We start from the raw sequence: 24,183 nt of genomic DNA on the forward strand, positions 1-24,183 counted from the left end.
ATACAGTTCAACCAAACTTCTACTTATGAATATGCTGTGTAATCACCACTTGGATTATTTCCAAGATGCCAGAAGGCTCTCCTGTGACCTTCTGGGAGTCATTGATTTCTTGTTTTTCACTCTCGCTGTTCTTCCATAATTTATCTCAAGCCTTTTCACTTTTATTCATTTTCTTTGCTTTCACCATGATAATCTTTCACCTGGACAATTAGAATAATGGTCTCCCCACTATTTCTTTCACCAATTCATTATCTCTACAGAATAATCTTTTAAAAATTACAACACCGATCATTTCATCCCATTCATCCTTAATCTTGCATTTACACTTAGAATAAGAGGAAAATGCACTATTAGGGCTTACAATAAATGCCTTTAAAAAGTGGTCCCTGGAAACCCTCCAATCTCATCCCCTCTGCTCTCAGCATCACTGCTTCCAGGTGTCTGAGTCTGTTGCTGGCTGGTTTTGGTTGTTGTTGCTGCTGCTGCTTTGAGCTCCTATAAAATGCCCTTAAGACCTTTTGCACGGTGTTCCTTTGATATGAAGGTTTTTCATCTTCTTTTTCTCTCCTCCCACCCCACTTCCATTCCACACTCATGCCCATACTTACATATTCTCTTCAGTTGGCTAGCTCCTTCTCATCCTCCTTTCTCAGTTTAAACGTCATCTCTCCATAAAGTGCTTTTACCCCCAACCTAAAAGACAGTTTTCAATTACTCCCAGAAAGTCATGTCCTTTTTCTTTACACCACTGAACACAGTTTGCAATTTTTATATTTAAGAGTTTCTTCTAGTTGTGTATCACCTAACCTCTGCTAACTGAGGTCCTTAGGGAGGAACCGAAGATGTTATTTCAATCCTATGTTCTTAACAACAGCACTGCACCCAGCATACAGGAAGTACTTAGTAAATAACTACTGAATGAATAAACAAATAAATGGCTGTGTACTTGTCTCTGAGAACAATGCAAAAAGGAAAAACTGAGCAGAAACAGAGGACAATGTACACAGCGCATCTGAAGAAAGGTTTACCATGGGAAACATTTTTCTTCTCAATTAAATGTATTTCAAAAATGGATCCTGGAAGGTGCCTGTTTTCTTGAGCCCAGCACTACTCTGAGACAAGCATGTCCTCCTAGAATATCCCTGGAGAAGAATTCAGCTGACATAAGTCAGTTTATCTCCTGGTTAACTCACATGTCCATTCACCACAGTCCATCTCACTCCATTGGGTTGGGGCACCACCTGGGGCAAGATATTTGCAGACAACTCACTGGTTTGTTTCTGTAATTCCAATAGACTTGGCAGATGATCTGAATCCTGGAACATGGTGCAGGCTGAAAGCAGGGGATGGAGTAGCATGGGGAGGCTTAAAAGAGGGATGGTAGGAAATCTTCTGGGGGACGAATATAAGGTTGGATTCTATGTGAGTAGTGAATTTTTAATTTTGTTTTGTTTTGTTTTCTTTTTTTGCATTGCAGTTCACCTCTGATCATCCTAAGCCATAGTAAAATGTTAAATAACATAATCTGGTGGGTGTTGTACTTTGGGGATTTCAAAGTGGACACTGGTTCAATGTTTGGTGCTTAGCCATAATAAGGCAGAATGGCAGCAGCCCAGAACAGAGCTATGATGTGGAAAGAGGTGTCCAACAAAGTTGCTTAGAGCAGCAGATCAGAACAAGAGCTGACAAATCACTACAGGATGGATTTGTCCAACATGTCAGCATTCCTTAGGATTTACAGAAATACAAGGGGAAGAGAGCTGACTTCCCATGGCTGTACAGGATAGGGCACATTCCATGTCAGTTGGTATTAATGAGATGAGTGATCCCTGAAGCCTAGAGAACTTGGAGACATTTGGGTTACCCTTCTTGGGTAACAAGGCTAAAATTTCCTCATTTAGGCATTCCCATCTCAAAGTATATTGCAACTCAGAAAAACATCCACTACATTTGGGGCTTTAAATATTTTTTAAAAAGCAGAAACACTGGCTGAATTAACTGGATCATCCATCTGGTATACTTTGGATTGAATCAGCACACTTTTCTTTCTTCAAAACTCCTAAAGTGATCAGCCAACTTAGGAAATGAGAAATTTAATGGACGTGCATGGAAGTAGTGTAGAGAAAGGTCACTTTTGTCCCTGGTGGCCTGTCAGAGTATATATGGGAGTGACAGAGTTAGGCTTTAGGAATCCTAGTTACAAAAGAAAACAATGTTTAGGGTGTGGAGTAGTGAGAGAAGACCGGAGTATGAGAAGTGACACATTGCCAAAGGGATATTCTGCTGCCTTGTAATTTTGCTTTTGCTATATTCAATCATCTTCAAGTGAGTCAGCAATGTAATTGGATGCAGTTGCTAAAATAGCCAAATAAAATAATCAGCCCTAACCAACTGAATATTTTGGAGGGTGAGAGAGAAATAGAGAACATTTATAATATGTGGCTTTACTGCCCACACTAATGCTCAACAAATTTCACTTGAATTCTGAATGATAAAGATGGGATTGTTTTACCGGCTTTGTGGGATAATTGGCTCAAGTCATCTGTGTATTTCATGGAATATTATGCCTCGATCTAAGAGTAAATACTTAAAGTATTTATTTTCAAGTAGAGATGATCATGTGTGTCATTCCTGGCTGAAACATGAGTGCAGCAAAAACAGGCTGTAACTCTATATTCATGATTTAGAATAGAGGCTGACATTCATCAGGGACTTACTTTGTGCCAAGCCCTGTGCTAAGAACTCTGCCTGCATATTTTATGCCATCCTAGCAACAACCCTTTGAGATTGGTACCATAATGATCCCATATTCCACATATGAGGAAAGAGATGCTCTAAGACGTTCCCCAACCTACTCAAGTCCTCACTGCTGAGAAGGAGTCAGACCAGAAGTTGGGCAGTGCTGTTTGAATTCAGAACCCATGACCCGTCTGCTATGCAACAGTACTGCAGCCAATCAGTAGCAGCAGCTATCACTGCTATGTTTCCTATGGATGCAGAGTAAAATGAATGGAAGAGCAACAGGGTACCTAGTGCTGGAAATATTAGTTAAGAAGTTTGTACTTCATTCATATATTGTCAACCCCAATTTTGGCATCTGATTATAGCCAAGGTGTGGAACAGTGGCTGAAATCAGGAGTCATCATCCCTGGAGCTAGCATTGGCTCCTGCTGTGAGTCCTTGGAAAAATCATTTAGGCTACCTGGACCCACATGTGTGATATGAAGGGGTTAAATGATCTTATAAGTCATAAAACTTTTCCAGCTCTAACATTCCGAGAGTCTAAAAGTCATGAGAGTATGAATCTTCCCCCACCCTCAGCAAATGGGATTAATTTCCAACATGTTCTGTGGCACACTCTGATGTTGTAACCCAATGACGTAACTCAAGATCAATGTAGGTCTTCTAAATGGGCTTTGGCCAAAGGAAGAGAAAGTCATACCACCTGGCCGCTTGGAAGCAGACAAAAACTTGCAAAAAGGTGGGCAAGAAAACACTTTGCTATCATTGCTCCAGCATGTTTTTATCCAATGTATTTTCTTTCACAGATTGTCTCAAGGTGCAAGCTTCCAGGATTTTTAGATGGAATTTGCATCGTGGCTGGTTATAGTTTCTCCAGTGGCCTGTCTTCTGGAGTTAGCAATTCTCACAAGTAAGAAAGTTTGTTGAGAAGTGAAAGAGTGATTTGAATGTATATGTGTTTACTTTTCATAAATACTTTTATAAATTCTGAGATATGGGGTCTGATTCTCTCCTAAATCGGGTTGCCTGATGAAATACAAGGTTGAAGTTAAATTTAAATGTCAGGTAAATTAGGAATTACACAGGATACCCTTATACTAAAAAATTATTTCTTATCTAAAATTTTATTTGATAAATATGGCAGTCTTACTCATGGAAGAAATAATATTTTATTTAGCTGTTTGAGTGGGATGTAGGTCAAAGCTGTCATAAGCTGTAACACTGACAATTTGGACTTGCATTTATTACTTTGCCCATGTCAATACTCTAGTGTTAAACATTTCCCAAGCTATCAATGTGCTTTCAGTGGGTGTGTTTGTGTTTAAATTTCTGAGGTTATAAGTTTCTCTTTTTTAAAGGAACACACACACACACACACACACACACACACACCATGAAACTCATTCATAAAAATCAAAGAGATCCTAAGCATTGATATGAGGACTTCTAAAGAATGTAGCATATTTTGGCTAACATCTGTGACTGTGTTCTTTGAACTAATTGGGAAATATTGCATGCTGGCAGGCTTTAATAGAGAAATATGTTTTCTCTTAAGGGTGATTTGTCTAATTGGCTGTAGAAATGCTTTCTCTCGGCTTCAGAAAGCTTTTTTCCCATTTGTTAATGGTTCAGCTTCCCCACCCTTCCCCCACTCCAAGGCTGATGTTACACAGTGTTCACTGAACTCTGTTCGGAATTCTGTCATTAATCTGGACAAGGGTTCAGACCTGAATCAACTTGAGATAACGCATTTCACCTTTTGGCTAGCAATGACTTCCTTTACGCAAGGTGTTGAAAGAGATGATCTCTGAAATTCCATAGTCTGCCATTTCTCATCCGAAGCAGGGATGGGCCTAGGGAGGGGAAAAGGATAAATCAAGAAAGTGCATTATGGTTTCATTTCAAAGCTCTCCCATCCTGGGCCCTTTGGCTACAGTGAGACTAGGTTGTCCCAAAAATATGTATTAAAAAATATCTTCTGTTTCTTAAATGTCCTCTGGACTCCAAATAATTTAACATTTTGCTATAAAAACAAAAAATTTATCTATAATATTAGAGACTCCAAAAATTGTGTCTGTGTCATACTATATATCAAGGTATTGAATGCATCTTAATATGCGAGGAAAATTTTCAGGTTGATGGTTGGTAAAGGAAAGGTGATATCTAGGAGGCCACACAAAATGAAAAGAGACGCTGGTTCAGGTGATTGTATTAATGTGGAGAGCCAGACAATTGGCTAGGTCAGGAAGCCAAATGAGTCATACTGACTCATATTTTCATACCATTTCAAAGACAATGCATATGGAAGGACTGCGTGATCTGTTCTCAGACTAGATTAATTTCTAGTTTCATAACCTTCATTGCCCTTAATACAGCAGACAGGACACTGATATCATCGGCAGAATGCTGCAGAAAAACAGGTGAAGATAAACACTGGTGCCCTTCCTCTGCCAAACAGTCAAACCCTGAAGAAGAGACAAGGTGTGAGTCTCACTATTTCCTTTCAAAGGGTAAAATCAAGGTTATTTCAATGTATTTTCCAAACATCAGTTCTGGTGAGAACATCGATTTGATTTCTAACTCAGAGACTCATGTTTGATATTACTGCAAAATAGTTAAAGGCATAGAATACCTCCTAGAAAGAAAGATTCCATAATGCTACCTATACAGAAACGATTTGTAACTCATCCTTCATCTAAAAACTCAGGTTTTTATTATTTATTTATTTATGTGCTAAAGAAGTACATTGCTGAAATATCCATTTAAGATGTAAACCTTTATTACAATAACTGTTCCTCCAGCTAGTGAAATCTCAAATATTCCTTTAAACAATGTACATAGAGTATATCTGACTCAGCCCTGTCCTAAGAAAGAGAGAAAAAATGAAATTCCTGGGAAAGGATGCTTCTTGGTGGAGGGGACATGCATTGGACAGGTTTACTATTGGGAGAAGTGGCTTTGAGAGGCTAAAAAGTCATCTTTTACAGGCCTCTGTCAGGTCTTTGAAGTCCTTTCTGATTGAGATTTGTCTAAGTTTTCACGACCTCTCTCGTCCTTTTTCTTCACTGAAAATAACAGCAAGTAGTTTAAAAGGCATAAAACTTGACACATCAGGAGGAGTGATCTCTCTGGTTCATTCCAATTGTCATTTATTAATTACTACATGAGTGGTTTGTGATTGTGATGGTCTTAGTTTAGTCTACAATATCTCTGGTAATTTCCTTTAGAGAGTCAAGCTACAATTTTTTAAAAAGCAAATGGTTGACTTCCAAGTAGGTGTGTCCCTATGAACTTCTTCTCTTTCCTTAGTGTTCAAAAGATGTACACAACGTGGTTTTAAAAAATTTAATGAAAGTAAGTTTCTGATATCTGATTTGTGCTGAATTTTCTTTTTCTTTTAAAGATAATCCCCTATCATATCCCAATATTTAAACCTAATTAACCTAGGGAAAAAGGAATGAAAAAAAAATAGCATTGCATTTGCTTTGTGGATCTTTTCAGGTACTTATTACAGAGGTCAGAACTCTATGAAGAAGCAATGTTTTCCTATATTGTTCCCAGTTAGCTTTGTTTGATGAATCAAATTAGATACAATGTGAGCAGAGTTCTTCTAATAGTGGGATGGTTCATAAATTCTTAAAGCAACAATGATGATTGCAAAGGATTTTTATCTGAATGTTTTAGTTTGGCATAGTATTGAACTTTTAAAGTATAGACTTGCATATTCCTTATCAGCTAAACCAGCCATGACTATATAATTGTAAAACTTCAAAGTATTTAGGATGAATTTAATAGAAAAAAAAAGGTGACAGCATTAAACTTTGTCTTTATTGCATTTCTTCATTAATACCAGATACCAGTGGGATTTGGTGATACAATTATGAGACTATGCCTAGGGAGAACTATAAAATAATTTGATAAATAAGACTATTGAAATTAAATAAGTTTAAAAAGCACTTAAGTGGTAATATTAATAATTTAAAATAAAAGATAGCCAAACCAGTAAGAGATTTATAGGTATAAATAAATATCTGTTTTACATGTATCTTCATTCTGAAAAATAGGGATACTCACTAAAATGTTTCTAGGAAAATAATTATATTTTTCAGATACTAACAAGATAAAGTGGAAAACCAGACTAGTTGTTGACTTGAATAAAGTCATTCTATCTTCTACCTCCAATAATAAAAACAAAAGCATATAAGCATAAGCATAAAGAGAGAAGCATATAAGCACAGATACCAAATTTACATCTCAATCATCAAATATTTCCAGATGACAGACATTTTTGAGGGCTTAGTATGTGTTCTTGCTTTAATAGGAAAACAAATGGCCTTTGAAATAAAAATGAAATGCTTTATTTCTTATACAAAATATTCTTGAGATGACTAGAAGAAAACCAGTGACTAAATTCAACAAAGATTCAAATATTTCATGACACTTCTAGGTCACAGTCACACATATTTTTCTTTGCTTTTCTACAATAAGTTCAAGTGAGTAAATATGGAGTTGGCATGAAAGCCTGATGAGAAACTAAATTTACAAATTCATATTACTTTATGTACTTTCTTCTCTTGATAATTGAAAATTCACTTTTGCAATTTACACTGCGAATCTATTAACAGAATACAAATGGCTATACCTACATTTTTACATGCTCTTTCTCCTACCTAAGTAACTCTGGCTTCCCTGACTTTCTCACATTTTTTTCTGAACAAAAAGAGTCAGGGCTAACTATGAGTGGGGAGATGAGAATTTTTGTTTTTATATCATGGATTTGAATAAATTTTCTGAATAAAATAATTAGTAAATTGGAAATTTAGTCTGAATGATCATGGTTTTCACCTTAGGGTCATCCTCTGAAATACACACCACCTGAATTTTATTCAGTATTTTGTCTCTGTCCTTGATTCTGATAATTTCAATAATGCACATAATGAAGAAACAATCCTCTCCCTCTCTTCTTATCTTGTTAATTTTCAGACCTTAGAAGTCTGCCATATTGACCTTGGAAACTCCTAGCTTTGTATGTTGTTTGATCTCATTCTGGCTTCAAGCTGTGTGCAGCATGTTAAACATCCTTGAGGTACCCAATTCTTGTCTCTCTGGAAGCCCAAGGTATAATACAATGTCTCAAGTCTTTTCTCATGTACCCCTGCTTTTCTATTTCTGACCCCCACAGAATCAGAGAAATTGTAAACAACATTATATCTCCTTTTGAACTAAAATTGGCTTATCCCTACAAATTCCCTTTTTTTTCTTTTCTTCAGAGGTTAGCATCCTCTGTGTTTATTATGCTCCAGTGTTCCATCCCTCCCAATTTATTTACAGCCCATTAAAAGCCAAACATTTGGAAGCAAATCCAATGTAAATATTGGAAAGATTCCTGGTTCTAATTGAGATATATTGACTTAGTCTTCACAAACTCAAGGCATGTACTTTAGCATTTTTCTTTTTGTTTTCCCTATGGATTCTATCTAAACTGCACACACACACACACACACACACACACACACATGCACACACCCTCAATTTTAAAAAAATAGGTCTGTGCTCAAGCAGGAATTGTCGAAATCAAAGTAGATTAGAGTCTTTGAAGAGAGGGCTTAAGAGCATACTGCTCCCCCAAAATCACTGGTTTCAGAATGGCTTTGAGCTCTGAGATTGAAAAGTAGAGTTTCTTCTTTCTGATTGCAAAAGTAATAAATGACTGTGAAGAGGATTTTGAAAATACAAGAAAAAAAATTCAAGCAAAAGAGAATCTTATGTACAATCTCACCACGAGAGAAAACCACTGTTTACACATTACTATATTTCCCACATATGTTATGGCAATTAAAAATATAATCACTCTAGATAGATAATTTATATCCAGCTTATATTTTTCATCTTAGTATTTCATAATGAGCATTACATTTACATGCTCTGAAAACGCATGGCATATATGTACTAGCATTCATTTAGCCATGCTAGGAACTTTAAAAATCTATTCTTCTGCCCAAGAAGATAATTTCTTACATGTGTGTAGTTCTCAAAGGGCTTTCAGATACTTTACCCGACTTAGATCCTCAACAAGTCAAGAAAGATATTTTCATCTTCATTTCACAAATGAATAACTGAGTCCTGGAAGATTTGTACCTGGAACCTAAGATGAGAGGGATCTGAGCCAGGGCCCATAGGTATCTGCTTCACCTTTGTTCATGGTGTCAGTGGCAGAGGAAAGCCGATGACAACTAAACCTGAATGTTACAAACTGATCGGAGGAATGGTCCGCAATCCTGTCTTTGTGTTCTCTGCTTCTCTTAATGGTGCCTCCTAGGATCTAAAGCTGAGTGTCGTCTTTAAGAAATCTCCCTTCTTTATGCTAATATGGAATGGCAGGAAAGGCAAATCTCTGTGGCTTACAGAACAATTCTAAACTCTGTGGCCGGAAATTAATGCTGTTTGTGGTCCAGACCCTGCCACCTCTCCCACATCCACCCACTGTACACCTGATGCAAGTTTTTCTCCAAGTATGAGCTGTGTTCCCTTCACAACGGAATCACTTGTGATGATGGTTCATGATAGGTTCTGGGGCCTCATTGAGACTGCTGAAATATAATATCTGGAGGTGGACATGAGAACCTTCCATTTTAAATAGTTTATTATTCTTAAGTATGAGAGAATGCAGGAATGTTCCAGGGAAACTGAATCACTCTTTTTCTTAGCATGCCCATATTTCCCACCATCTGTGCTTTTCTCAGATGGTTCCTCTCTTTACTTTCTGCATGCTCAACTCTTGTTCACTGATCTGGTTTGGCTGTCTCCCCACCCAAATCTCATCTTGAATTGTAGCTCCCATAATCCCCACATGTTGTGGGAGGGAACTAGTAGGAGGTAATTGAATCATGGGGGTAGGTTTTTCCATTGCTGTTCTCATGATAGAGAGTAAGTCACATGAGATCTGATGGTTTTATAAAGGACAGTTCTCCTGCACACTCTCCTGCCTTATGCCATGTAAGATGTGCCTTTGCTCCCCCTTTGCCTTCTGCCATGATTGTGAGGCCTCTCCAGCCATATGGAACTGTGAGTTCATTAAAACTCCTTTTCTTTATAAATTACCCTGTGTCAGATATGTCTTTATTAGCATATTCAAAACAAACTAATACACTCACTCCTCAAAGCCCAGATGAAATGCCACCTCTATTAACAGCACTACCTGGGTGGCACCATCTCTAAATAACTTCTCCTTTTCTTGAGCTCCTATGCACTCACTATTTACTGAAGGAACCCACATTGCTCACTCTCCTACTGTACTTTAGAAACTGCATTTACTGAGTAACTCTGTCACATATTTGTAAATTAGTTATGAAACCTAAGACAACATATTTTATCTGGAGGAATTATGATGCTTCTACTTGTTTTCAAGAGTCTTAATTTGCATACCTTTGGTCATTCTCTTTGGATACACAGACATTCAGCTGGAATCTGAGTCAAGACTCTTCATGAAGAAGGAATGATTTCTTTACCACTTCTTCCAAAGACTACTCATGGATGTTTTAAGAAAATCCAGGCCTCCTATCATGGGCAGCAGGGGAAGCGATACATAGAAGTAGACTGTGTGACTTAGAGCAGAGCTCAGAAGTTCAAGTTTATGTAGCAGCCAGGCAAGTAATATAAGTGAACGAAGGTGATTCCGGGCAAGGTACTAAGTAGCTTCGGATATTAGACATTATATTGAGGCACAGTGGAGGCCATGGTGGCCTAGGGGAGGCAGCCTTGTGCAGAGAGTCAATAGATTCCAACTAATCATCACCAGTCATGATTGCAGGCCCAGTGTTGCAAATATTCAACATTTTAAAGAGAATCCATAAATTGATTTTTATGAGACAGCTTCTGATTTTTTAATATTGACAACTAATTCAAGTTTAAAACACCAGGTAGGCAGTGCAGGCCAAGACATTTACAGGTAATTTATTTCATGCAGCACAATGCCGTAAACCAGGATTTTACAGCTTTCTCTTTTCCTGAAACACTGTTTGAGTCAGCGCCTTCTATCTTGAGAGTCTTAAGGGAAGGTAGAAATTATTTCAATCCAGTTCTTCTTCCAGTCAGGAAAAAAAAAATTCTGGCAGTTCCTAGATTTGGGTATTCCATAAATTCTGAGAAAGAGCTAAGCCAAGTATAGATGCTCTGACTCCAGGCTCAGAGTTCCTGAGAGGGAGAGATGGGGTATGGTGTTGGGGGTGGGGTGCAGATTGGTTTCTCCCTCAGTAGAGCAGGCTGCATATGTGCTTAGTCATATCTCCCTTTCACGAGGTGCGAGTAATTAAGGAACTGCATGCTGTTTCTACTATCAGAGGTACAGGCTCCTGGGAACCAGTTTGAAGCAAGCTGGGGTAGACTGAGGTGGCTCTGACACTTTCTGGCTTCAAGCTGTGGCCAGAGGATCTTGACTGTATTTTCTAGCTTTGATGATACAATGGCAGTGACTAGTTAGGGCATTGTTATTTTGTAATTTATAAAATCATTTTATAATTTGATTGACATAAACATTGTCAGCGTAAGTGATGTGCATTTACTAGCGCATTGGTGACATTTATGGAAGGAAATGTTTTGTGGGCCTTTTAAGCCCAGGGAATCTCAAGAAAACAGGGGAAGGAATTGCTTTCAGTTTGTTTGATGTCTGTAATTAGAGGTCATTAGAGGAGTTCCTGTTCTCCTAAGGGTTGTCACCTCTGTTTTCTATGGCCACATACAGAGGCAGCTGTAATTTGCACAAGGTCAGTCAGACCTGTCCCCTAAGTGACAGTGGTAATAAGGGATGTGTGTAGTGAGTGCAGCTAAGTTTGTGTGTGGTGCCATTCCTAGGGCAGCCCTTCCTCTCACGGCATCGGACCTCCTCGGAACACAGCTCACCTATGCTCCAGGGTCCCTTTGAGGTCACTAGGCTCTGCCTCATACATTTTCTTTCAGATTAGAAGGGGTCCAGGGCAGCACAGTGCAGTTCTGGCAGGCTAGGGCTCTCACAGGAGCCTCGCCACTAAATCTAATACCTGAGTTAGCAAGCCTCAGCTTTCTCATCCCATTTTTAAACTGTTTTCACTACAGGACGTGCCAGGGAAACATGGCACACAGCTAAATTAAGGTGAGTAGCTAACCAAATCCCTTGTGCCTCCCTATGCTGAAGAGAGAGACACTTTATTGCTCCACCTCATAAACTTGGGACCAGCCCCATGAGCCATGAGGCAGGTAAAGGGGAAACTTGACAATTGCCTGGTAATTGTCATAACCTGACTTGCATTTTGAGTGCTTGGCTCATCCTGACATTAACTGAACAACTGAGTGTTTCCTTTGTGGTTTCCTGGATGATTAAGATGCCTATTATTTTTAATAAAATAAAATAAAATAAATACACATATTTTAATACAATAAACAATAATACATTTAAATTTTATAATACATTAAAATTTAATGAGATACAATTAAATAATAAAGAAAAAATAACATATTATTTTTGCTAAAATATATTTAAAAATCTTACCTTCAATCAAATAACATATATTCCAGGAAATTCTTAGATGTCAGCTGTGTTCTCTGCAGAGCAGCTACTTATGTGGTAGCATGAACCAGTTTATTAAGGAGCATCACAGGACAAGGAACGTCTGTCTGGCAGAAGTAACTTCAGTCTGCTCCTCTCACCTTTGAGAGAGAAGACTGGCCCATTTTGTTTTTTTTTTCTTTTTGTCTCATAAGTGAACGTGCTGCATGTTTCACAGAGGGCAGAAAAGAGGAAGTTCATATTCCTCTGGACGCTACCAGGTGCCAGGGCTTAGAGCCCACGTGTCGCTGTGGGTGAGAGGCACGGTTCAAAGCCTTCGTCTTCCTAATCGTTAACAAATGTCCTCTCTCCCAGGAGGGAGAGTGCGAAACAATGAGGACGTGTGAGAAATAGCTCTTAGCTGGCCTGGGGAGCTCAAGCCTGGGTGCACATCAAAACGATCACCACAGACGCTTCAGTGCCAAGCTTGCTGCTCTGAGACATCCAAATGCCTGGCTGCTGAAGTGAACAGTGGCCAAGTGGATTCCAGAAATCTCATGGGAACAGCATCTGCTGCTGCGGCTTCTCTGTGGCTCATTCAAACCCCTGGTACATAAAAATGGTGGAAAAAGATAACTTTGAACCACCAGGGTAAGGTGTTTACATAGGGCCTGAGCTAACCATTCAGGCCACATGTTTTTATTTTGTTCTACTCCACCCCACCCCACTCCACCCCTACAATATCTGTGAGTGTAAAGGGCTCCACCCTTTCACAACATTTCCTCACTCTTTCATCAAATATTCTTAAGCCCTTTGCATCCCAGTAAAGCTGGCATATGGTGGTTGAAGTCAGCGGCTACTGCATATTAGTAAATAGTGCTTAAATAGTCGACCTACAAAGTGTCTGTTCTGACCACAAGTTTCAACTATCCAGAGCAACAAGGGTAAACACAACAGACTGGGCATTAAGCCTGGGTTTGTGGTTTTCCATGAAGCCCTAAGAAAGAGTGACAGGGCTGCCATAAGGGACCAGATAGAGAGGCAGAGTTCTGGAAGCCCCACACCCACTTTAATCCGAACAACCCTGCTTAGCTCTTCCATAATTGTTGCTATGAGTGTTGTTTAACTATATTTTGTACTTAAGTACATGTTATCATTTAAAGAAAAATAAAGTATAAACAATATCTGAGTATTAAAAAGAAGTTATGACTTCTTTTTACCAGCTTCCAACTCCCACCTTCTACAAATGATACACTACAATATAGAGACAGCAAGTGCTCTTGGAATTAATCGTGGTTATTTGGAATTATTTGAGGTTTCTGAGGCATCACCTTATGTGAACCACTAAAAAGTACTATTTTTGGCTCCAATACAATTCTCTCGACACATTTGAGCACTTTCTATATGCGAGACACTCTGCTAGGTGCTAGGAACAGAAGGAACACACCCTCTTGGTATCAGCTGCCTAAGGATAATTCAACTTCTATTGCCTTAGTTAGCTGAAACCAAACTTAGCATCTTTCTCACCATCCTTTTTACTACCCCAGCTACACTCATCTGGCTTTCCCTATTTGTTGAAGTGCCAGTTTATACGATCACTTTTCATACTTTGTTTTCTTTTGTTGCCTGAGTCACTTCTCTCACATTGACTTCAACTCCTTGTCCTGATATAGTACTTTAATAGTTTATACCTGGACTACAGTTCTCACTAGATGGTTCTTCAGAGCAGACACCTGTGGAGTAGCTCTGATGGCATTGAGGTTGAGGGGAGGAGAAGAGCACGCAGCCCTCCTGAAAGAGTGACATGCACCAACTCAGAGTCAGGAAAGGAGCACGGGGTCCCCTGAGTGGTAGGGGAAGAGAGTCAACATCCCATGTGGGATATGTGACCAGGTGACCAACTTCCTCCTGTTCCATGGTGGTAACGCCTCCAGTAGCCAGGAGGAATTGGATGAGAATTTGGTGTCTCAGGATTGTTCCTGGTAGGAAGTGACCCAGAGAAACAACTATCCTGGCATTTTGACCCAAGTCCTTAATAGTACTCCTCTACTACCATCCTTCATCATGTCATCCTTCAAAGCTCTCTTCAAGCTATATTTCCTCCCCAAAACACCCCCTGTAATGTTGCCATTTCCTGACCTCCTTCCTACTCCCTAACTGTATTTGCCAAATAGCTTCCCCCTTCACACTGCTTCAGCCTTTCATTTACTTGGCATTTTATTATTGGTATTCAGTGCAGGCTTTTTCTAATTGCTTAATTGTCTTTCAAGGCTATCAGATAGCCAACCAGCCCTGCCTTCCCTTTTTCTCCTTCTGTGCTAGTTACATAGAGATATCTAAGAAATGAGTTGCTAGATTAATTTGTACTCAACCCATTAATTTAAGGGGAATAGTGCATAGAGAATCTGGCCTTTGCCAGGTACTGACTACACCCATGTGCTTATTCAGTAATACTGAAAAGCTTATCTATAACTGAGGAACCAACCATTGGTGATAAAATCTACTTAAAGATTCTTTGTGATCAGTGCTTTGTTGATTGTAGTTTGATTAGAGATATTTACTAGTCTTGTGTGTGTGTGTGTGTGTGTGTGTGTGTGTGTCATTGCTCTTTACATTACTCTTGAGGGGTTTCTTAGGAGAGTAAAGTCTGAGAATTATTTGTTGTCTTTGAGAAGTAGCCCAATACATTCACTCATTTTCTTTCAGTTATGTCTAGATCTTGTGTGCAGCAAACTGAATATGAAACTATTTTCCCTGCAGAAATAATGAAAACATCTTTCCATGGCTTCGACTTTCTTCCAAGGGATGACTGGGGCATCACAACAGAGGAACACGGTCATGACCTTTAATGTTTCTCTTTAATGGGGTGGATAGTAGGAGGAATCTCAGGGAATGATATGCCAAGTAGCCCCCACTGAGCACTTTGAACTCATCAGTTTTGTAGGCTTTCAAGTCAGATGACTCTATTTTGTTGACTACAAAATAATATATTTATTTATTGCAATAAAAGTCGTCTGTGAGAAATGTGACTGGGACTTAATCTGTGGTCCAATGCTGATAGAAGAAAACTTTAATGAGGATTTTGTGGTCCAACTGTTTCTCCCACTACTTCAGAATGCTTTCGGTCACACAGGGTTAAGATAATGGCCATCAGGCCATTTCATTCTTCACATTTCTGGTCAGAGATAAATGAGAATACGCTTCCCTGCTGTGCAAACATCCTTTTTATGAATACTGGGTGAACAAGAATGTAAGCTCATTTGGCTGCAGAGAAAACTAACAGAATTGGAAATGCAGAGCATTAAAGCTCAGAGTCTAAGAGCAGGCTTTCAAAGTACAAGTGAGTTAAAAAAAAAGTATTACAGAATAAGCAGCAAAGCTGAAATGAAAATGGCTCAGCATAATAAACCTGCAGTGTGACACCAGTGGATCCCACTGGTACACCCAAGTGACCCACATGTTTTGCTCTTGTAGAAAATAGTTATCGTGTCTCAGAAATAAGGACAGCTCACACTGTCTCCAAGATTCAATAGTTAATTTGTGCTCGTACCATCCAACTCATCTTATAACACTCATTACTTATGCAGACATTTCACGATGAACCCCTAGGTGTCTTGTGACACATTTCTCATATATCATAACTTAGCTTGTAAAGCACTGTTTTATTTTATCCTCTTTATGGCATACCTTCCCACATGAAGTCTAAACAATTTAAAGTCAAGGACTATGCCTGCTTCAGTGGTCTGGAGGAAAGAAAAGTCCTTAAACCTTAGTTAAACACAGTGCAGCTGCCTTTGAATAAATGCTCTTTGGAGTCTGAAAGAGTGAGAAAAGACATACATGTTTCTACTTCTGTTCAGAGTGTATAGATGTAGTAGACAGCATGTTCAGGGAGTGTCTGCCTATGCATTCTAATACCAACCAAATAATTACACAACAGCCAACCAGTCACGCAAAGGACCAAGCCCAGGAGCGTTGCTCAAATTCGGGAATGGTTGTCCTTTTCATGTAAAAAAAAACAAAAAACAAAAAAAGCACATGTAGCTAGCTTTTGCATTACTAGGCCAGCCTCCCAGCCCTAAAGATCAGCTTGAACTGAATGAAAATTAGATAGAATACAGATTCAGTGGCCTAAATACTGCCCATGGGCAAAGATGAGAGCATACCGGTTTCCAAATAGGAGAATTCAGCCCATTTTTTACCCAGACATTCTTTGAAGCTTCAGAAGTTTCAATTCATCAGTGGCAAATGAGGAGAATTCTATGAACCAAATGCCCACCTGTAACCATGAATTGCAGCGATAAAATCATTAATAGCCATTGACTTTCTAGGAATAAAGCAATGTGTTCAAAGTAGACCTTATAATTAGGAGAATGTGCTGTAATCAAGTCTCCAGATCCAGAAAACGGAAGGAAAAAAAGGACCATTTGGTGAAAAAAGGCTTTGACTCTTTTGATTTTGCAGGACTTTAATAACGTTGGCTCAGTTTGACTTCTCAAGGCTGGAACGTGACCAATACATTAGCAATGCTGATTGGCTTTGATGAGAGGTTTCTGAAAAGAAATACATGCACAGAAGTAAGTGAAAACCTTAAGCAAAATTTGGTTTTCATAGGTTAGCTATCTGGATTTGAAAACATAATCCTACCTGATCACTCTCTTTGTTCATTTGTCTGTGTTTTCTTTGTTCTCCTCCCCCTCCTGCTTTCTCTCTCATCTCTTTATTTTATTCTTCTTTTTTATAATATGCTTCTCTTAGAGTAAGATTTTCATCTTCAAATGCAGCATTTTCAAGAAAACGTTGAATTTTTAAAATACAATAAGCTGATTTGCAATCAGTGAATGTACATGGGTTCAGGATAGGCTTTGAATTGTGCTCACATCCCACTGATGTGAATGGGGACATGCAGGAGCCCCATCTTTGTAGACTTCTGGCAGTACAAGGATAAGTAACAAAATAAAGAAAGACTCTCTATGAGCAGTGTGATCTGCGAAGATGAGACAGAGACCCTGGGATCTGAGTGACTGTGAAATACCCCTAATGAACTCTCTCTCGCTCCCTTCCCTCTGAGCTCCCTTCCAGAGTAGGGAAGCCTACTCAGCAAGCCATCACGCTTGAAAGTGCAGCAGTTGGAAGAAGAAAGACAAAAGTCTGAGGCTGAAGGGAGATTCTGAATTAGTGATGAGCTGCTGCATCCCACATGCAGAGGCTTCTTTCAATTCCTGGGGAAAGTGTTTTATTAAACACACCACAATCCTTTGCAGCGTCCTTCGTTAACTTTCTTTTTTGCTAACAGGGTAGCTGGAAATAAGCAGATTGAGTTTTCTGTTTATCTATGGGCTATGTAAACAGCTTCTACAGCCCAGTGAGGCAAGCAGTAGGGTTATGTTTGAAGAGTCTGTTATATTTATATTGAATCTGGCAAAACACTCATTGGCCACATTCACAGGCTATGGAAGCTACTTACAAAAGATGTGAGCTGGAGGAAATTTGGACCTGGAACACATTCGGTGCAAATTTGATTTTGTCTATTTTATCTTTCCATTATCCACACTTGATTCCCCCCTCCCCCTTTTTCTTTCTTTCTCTCTCGCCTGTGCTTTTGATTTTGATTTCTCCCCAGGGGTTCTTATACAAAGATAACATAATTAATTCATTGGATCCATTCAGAATGAAAATGCTTAAATTGATTATTTAGACTTATGGAACAAAAAGCTAAACAAAATGCAGCACCAACACAACAACGATCCTGCATTTCACTGGGTTTTCCCTCTTAATAGTTGTGTCCATACATGGTACTTAGAAACAGCCCTTTTTCAAATGGAAATTTTCAACATCAGAAATGATTGATCTGGACCCACCTTTCCAGAGCTCTTGCTTCATACAGCTCCTCATTCATACAGTCAGGCTCTTGCATACAATAAGCCACCCTCTGTGCTGAGGGCAGACCCAAGACTGGGGACCAGGGGTGAATTACCCACTGGAGATAATACACAGTAGCTAGTATTCTTGCCTGTAGAGATCAAGTGTCTGACGGTGGAGATCTGACAAATATCACAGGGAAAATGCACTTTTGTTTTTACAGCATGCAGATATACACACAGTATGGAAACTTAGAAAATAGATTGTTCTTGATAATTGAATATTCTGCCAAGCCAAATTGGTCCATTCTCCGATTCTTGATAAATTAAATACTATAGAGCTTCAATATTCAATACTACAATTCTAAAAATAATTTGGTCTCTCTGAGGATTCTAATGTTTTTGCAGCATTTATTGGCTAAGTCCAGGAATAATTAAGGAAAAGGCAAGATGGGGAGTGGATTAAATCAGATCACTTTAAGTGTTATAATTTTGGGAGTGGATTCAATCAGTTCACTTTAAGTGTCATAATTTTATCACCAATATAATTTTTTCAAAGTGCTTTTGAAGTTAATATTGGTCACTGATTAAGATAGTCCCTTTCTGGTTTCCTCAGCATGAAGTTACTATTTTTCCCTCTGAATACCGTCTACTTAGTAAGAAAGTCACCAAGTCCAGGATAAATTTAGGAAGAGAACAATGGAGCTCCACATTCCAGAGTTTTTTGTTTTTGAAACATTTTTTGAAATTCTTTTGTAAGGAAGGTTTGTCAATTTCTCCCCATTTGTGTATTTATTTATTCAATGATTTATTTATATCAAATAGATTCATATATATATATAAACACATATATTTTATAATTTGGGTGATAATCAAATGCTAACTTGTTTTGTTACTCAAATTCTCCTAGCTTTGACCTCGGGAAAAGTAGTGCTGATGTGCACAACCTGCAACAACTTAAGAGTGTCTTTTGCAGCATGACTGCAACAATTGTATTAACGGAAGTGGAGTGAAAGTAAATTTTGAGCAAATTTCTGCAAGAGAAACTCCTAGAGTACAGCCAGGAAATTGCACAATAGGTGCCATTCAGTGGTGGAGCAGCAGTTCATGTTGTTGGTATCGTGCTTAATGAAGGTAATGAAAAGTAAGAAACGCAATGCAGAGCTGATGTTGCATTGGCTGCATCTAATCACACTGGAAGGAAGCTTTGTATCAACTGATGACAAGTTTGTGTTTTTGAGTATACTGCTTTGAAGATGATGTCTTCACCAATGCCTAAATGGATCAGAAATGTTAACACAAAGAATATATAACATAAATTTTAATCTTATGATTACTTGTTGTAATATATTGAGAATCAAAATTTCTATCATTGGAACAATGAATACACTAACCTGTAACTTACAGTCCTACATATGAACCACTAACACATAGTGAGCTAATCAAGTATGAAAAATAGGTCTCGTAAACAATATGGGTACTTGTTTTTTTTATGAGAGAGGAAAAAAAAGAAATGGAAATAGTAGCATGGTTATTGGCAGAAGAAAAAACTGCATTAAAGAAATGTTACTTGGGGAGATGAAAATTAGTTACCAAAATCAGCCTGATTTCCATACAAAACATAACAGAACATTATCATATATACTGAATATATACAATTTTTAGATTGATTCCTATAGAACATGTGCCTCCACTCCCCTTTTTTCACATGCCTCTTATATTTTGGAACATCTTAATGCAGTCATGTTTTGAATGCTACCGGGAAGGTTCTTAAAATGTTCCCACTCAAGAAAAGTACATGCCTTATTTCTGTGTTTTAGGACAAAAGATGTTTACCTATGTTGTGCCTCTATCTAGAAAGCTTTCTCTCTCTCTCTCTCTCTCTCTCTCTCTCTCTCTCTCTCACACACACACACACACAAACATATACACACTGACTGGCACCTGTTCACCTGTTCATCATTCAGGACTCAGCTTAACCCTCAGTTCTCAAGAAGTGTTTCCTTGGTTCACTCTTAATATTGGCCGCCACTCTTATTCTGTCTTAAACTCTGTCAAGAAGGAAAACTTTTTTCTCTCCCTCTTATGTTTAGTCCCTGGGGGCATAAAAAATAAAAATTTTATTAATATTTACATGCATGGGAGTTCACAGAAATTCAGATAAATAGTTAGACTTGGAGGCTTATGTACCCTTTTAAAAAAGGAAAGAAGGTTTGGACTTCAAGAGACCATAAATCATGGGGAAGTGACTAGGATATATGTGAAGGAACTAACTGAAGGTAAGGGCTGTTTTAGTAAGGTCTGTTTTTACAAACTTGTCTTGCTTGGTATTAACTCCCTGTCTTTGATGATAAGAGTTTTCTTCTCTGGATGGTGGGGTGGGAAGAGGAAGGGAGGAGTTCAAAAATTTATTCTCTGCTTTTAGGAAAATATGGGAGGAAAGAACTCTTCTAGCCTCTGTTGATTCTTGATTGCCCTTAGCTCAAAATCGTTCTATGCTAAGTGGCTAATTTTAGGGTAGCACAGTCTGATTGTCTTCAATACTCTGTTCTTGACCTTAGTGGCATTTCTGATAGTTTTTCAAATTTATGTAATATTGGTCTCCCCTACTAGACTGTAATCTCACTGAAGGTGAGAGCCTTTTCTATTATTTATCTCTATACACAGAACACTAACATAGGTCCTGGCCCCATATATTTATTGATAAATATATGATTGTGTGAATGAGATAGGACTTAAGCAAAAAATGCTTTTTGATTTGGTAAAATAAATAGCCTCTTTCATGAAGTTGTAGAACATAATTGAGATACTTTGTTGGAAGAAATGCTGATATGCTTTAAATTGTTTATGCCAATAAAACTACTTACGTACATAGCTTTAGTAAGATGCTTTGTAAATTGTAAGCACTTTTCTATATACAAGTTCAACCTGCCCCAAATTTCTCTAAAGTAGTATCTTCATTTCTCAAAAAATAAAACTGAATGAGATGTCAAAAGGCGAAATGAATTAGCTGAACAACAAAATACTTGTGAGAACAGTGAGAAAATGAGTACTACCTTCTGGTTAGACAGTGAGCAATCTCCAAGGGGCAGCTGGCATCTCACGTGACTTGATAAGGATGAGGCATCACGAGAGTCATCCTACAATGTGTAGGTCTGTTTATATTTTCTGGTGAGTGGTTTTAGTTTTTCCCCTAAAGTCACAGACACACTCCACAGGGTCATGCTAATGGTAACAAGCAGCAAGGATTTTCCTAGATTTAATCTTCTTTTCTTTCTATGGCATTAGAGTATGTTATAATGACTGCTATCAGAAATTAGTTTACTATCTTCTTGTCACGTGTTTGCTTATATACAAATTTCACAAACTTATAGGAAATAGTAGTTCTTTCTGTCTTTTAAAGTTATCTAAATTTTGTTCCAATCCCCGTCTGACCCAGCCAGTGTCAAGTTCTATCCCATTCCCCAAGGGAAAATCCTCCTTGTCTGTTACCATGTAGAAGTCTCAGTGTCCTGACACTCTGAAGATGTAAAACGGGTTCCCTGGACACTGATTACTTCCCCATGACTAATGTCCCGGTCTACTGCTTCAGGTAGAAAGACTCTGCTGTTCCCATGTTGCGGTGAAGCTGGGAGCCTCACCAGGGAGCAGCACAAAACCATTTGCTCTGGGATCTGCTATCTCTCTGGGGTGCTGCCAAAGAGAGGGCAAGATTGCCACTCCTCCAGGGAACCCCACCCCATGCACACACTTCCTCCCAGCTGTAGGAGTCTCTCTTCCTTTTCTGTCTTTTTTCCTCAGAGACATCCCTCTCTAACATCCCCTCTGGGACACTCAACATCGCTTCGATGACCTTAGGCATTAGAAAAGGCAAAAAGAAACACTAACATCTGCTTCTTCTGTTTTCCACCCTGAAAAAGTCTGCAAAGCAAAACAGGAATAAGGAATGAGTAAGCTCTGTGAAACAGGGGAGGGAAAAACATGAGGAGGACAAACACGGTATTTCTAACATGACATTCTATTATAGACATTCCTAGATGGAGCATCCTGATGGTGATAAATGCATCTTTGAAATTTTGATGTTAAAGTGACTAGTGTTGTCTTTGGCATAATAGATCCTTACATGTTGTGGAAAAAAGGGGGAAAAGGGGATAAAAAAAGGAATGAAGAGAGAGAGGCCAAAAAAAAGGTGAGAAAGAAGGTGGGAGGAATATAATTATATATATCAATGCAATATGCATTGAATATAGAAATATGCCAATCAAGCTGCTAAATATTATTGGTAATATAAAAATGCATGAGTTCCCCAGGAGCTTGAAAGTTAGAAGAGGAGACATATATATAAATACCTCTAAAACACAACTAATGTGGAGCCATAGCATATACAATACCAAGTATCTATCATATGCACAGTTCCCCTAAAAGAGACCACCCTGAGGCAGACATACCTTGGTCACTGTGACTCCAAACATCTAGTCCCAGATGATTGTATTAGAAGAGGCACCTGACCCAAAGGTATTTCTCCAGTAAACTAAGAAATAGCCTTTTGTACAAAAATGAGCTGAGTCAGTCAGTCTCTCTAGGTGGTGAAGTAGCTAGCATGGGGAGCTGAAAAAGTCTGCAAAGGACACGACAGCCAGAGTATGGGCATGTCTCCTGGATCGGGAGGAAACTGAAGTTATGAAAAGCAGAAATTAAGAGGAAGTACAGGTTTCCACATATACTGAAAAGAAAATGCCAAAACTGAGCAGATAAAGAATGAGGAAACATTTCCATACAGAATGGAGAAAAAAAAGACACATGCCACTGGGTACATAATTTTTTGAGAAAGGTTTATAGCGACAGAGAGAGCAGGCATGTGGCTCAGGATTATGAAGGAACTAGTGGATGGCTTCTGGAGTGGCCTCATCTTGTGACAGTTCCAGTTCTGGCACATATGTATCCTTATGAGCGACTCCCTTTCTTAATAAGGTATCTTATATGAGGTTTTCTGTCCTGTATCACTGAAGATACAGGTGAAAACAAGAGTCCTGAAGAGAAAAGACAGTAGAGTCCACCAGCATAAAGACAACAGCAACAATCCCTAGCCGAGGGTTTTCAGCTCTGGCCAACCCTCAGGGTTACTTGTCCTGCTGCAACTTTAAAGTACACCGAGGTCTGAAAATTCTGACGAGTTTAAAAACAAACAGATCTAAGGTGGAGTCCAAACATCCCCTTTTTTTAAAACTGAATCACAGGAATTCTCAGCATAGCCAGAGGTGAGATGAATGCAGTGGCTATGCCTTTCAGTATGAAGCAACCCTGAACATCATTAGCTTTTGCAAAAGCTCCGTTTTTTGCTCTATTTTGTGATCTTGGAAAACTTCAGACTCTCACTTTCTTCCTTCCAAGTTAAAAAATATATCATGATGTGAGTTGTTGAGGTGTTTATCCTGTGACTAGATATCTAAACAGCCCAACTTAGAAGCCACCATTATTTTTAATCATCTGCTTTTTCTCGCTATTCCATTCTATTTCTTCCTTTCTTATTTTATTAACTAAATATCTACAATATTAAAGGAATAGTATTACAGCTTGCATCCTAGCTACTGGGATGTAGATACACACACACACACACACACACACACACACACACACACACAATTACAAGGGAAAGTCATAGATGATATACATTATAACGTAACAGCAACTTCAAGTTAACTATCCAATGTTACAAAATAATGTTTCCTAAAATGCCTGATTTCAAGATTGCTCAATCTGTTCACATGGCTCTTGATGTGTAATTTTCCCTTTAAATTCTCTCCTCTTCCCTGAACTGCTAATTTCTGACCTCAACACCAGTTTGGTGATGTATGTACAATTTTTTCCACTCCCAAATACTTTCCAAATGATTCTGTCTTCAAAATATTTACCTCTAGTTAGTGTCATTTAAATAACAAAGGCATTAGCATATGTACCCAGCCCCAAAGACAGGCATATGTAAAAACAGCACACTAAGCTGGAAGGGTAGCCCCGGAAAACAGTCAGATAGTCATACTGAGCCCTGATTTAATTTGGTAA

General features: G+C 38.6%; 2 long non-coding RNA genes across 2 annotated transcripts; one reads left to right on the top strand and one right to left on the bottom strand.

Annotated features, from left to right (window-relative positions):
- Positions 1–460: 460 nt before the first annotated feature.
- Positions 461–12,528, bottom strand: LOC103793794 (uncharacterized). The gene is made up of 3 exons (XR_620932.5): positions 12,266–12,528; positions 4,499–4,595; positions 461–693 (listed from the first exon to the last, which is right to left on the bottom strand). It is a non-coding gene; the product is annotated as an uncharacterized LOC103793794 (long non-coding RNA).
- A 2,298-nt stretch (positions 12,529–14,826) lies between these two features.
- On the top strand, positions 14,827–20,995 carry LOC108592217 (uncharacterized). Its single transcript, XR_008482166.2, has 2 exons — positions 14,827–16,839; positions 19,034–20,995. It is a non-coding gene; the product is annotated as an uncharacterized LOC108592217 (long non-coding RNA).
- Positions 20,996–24,183: the final 3,188 nt, after the last annotated feature.

This window comes from Callithrix jacchus, chromosome 6, assembly GCF_049354715.1.
Source record: "Callithrix jacchus isolate 240 chromosome 6, calJac240_pri, whole genome shotgun sequence".
In the NCBI taxonomy this organism is placed as follows: domain Eukaryota; kingdom Metazoa; phylum Chordata; class Mammalia; order Primates; family Cebidae; genus Callithrix; species Callithrix jacchus.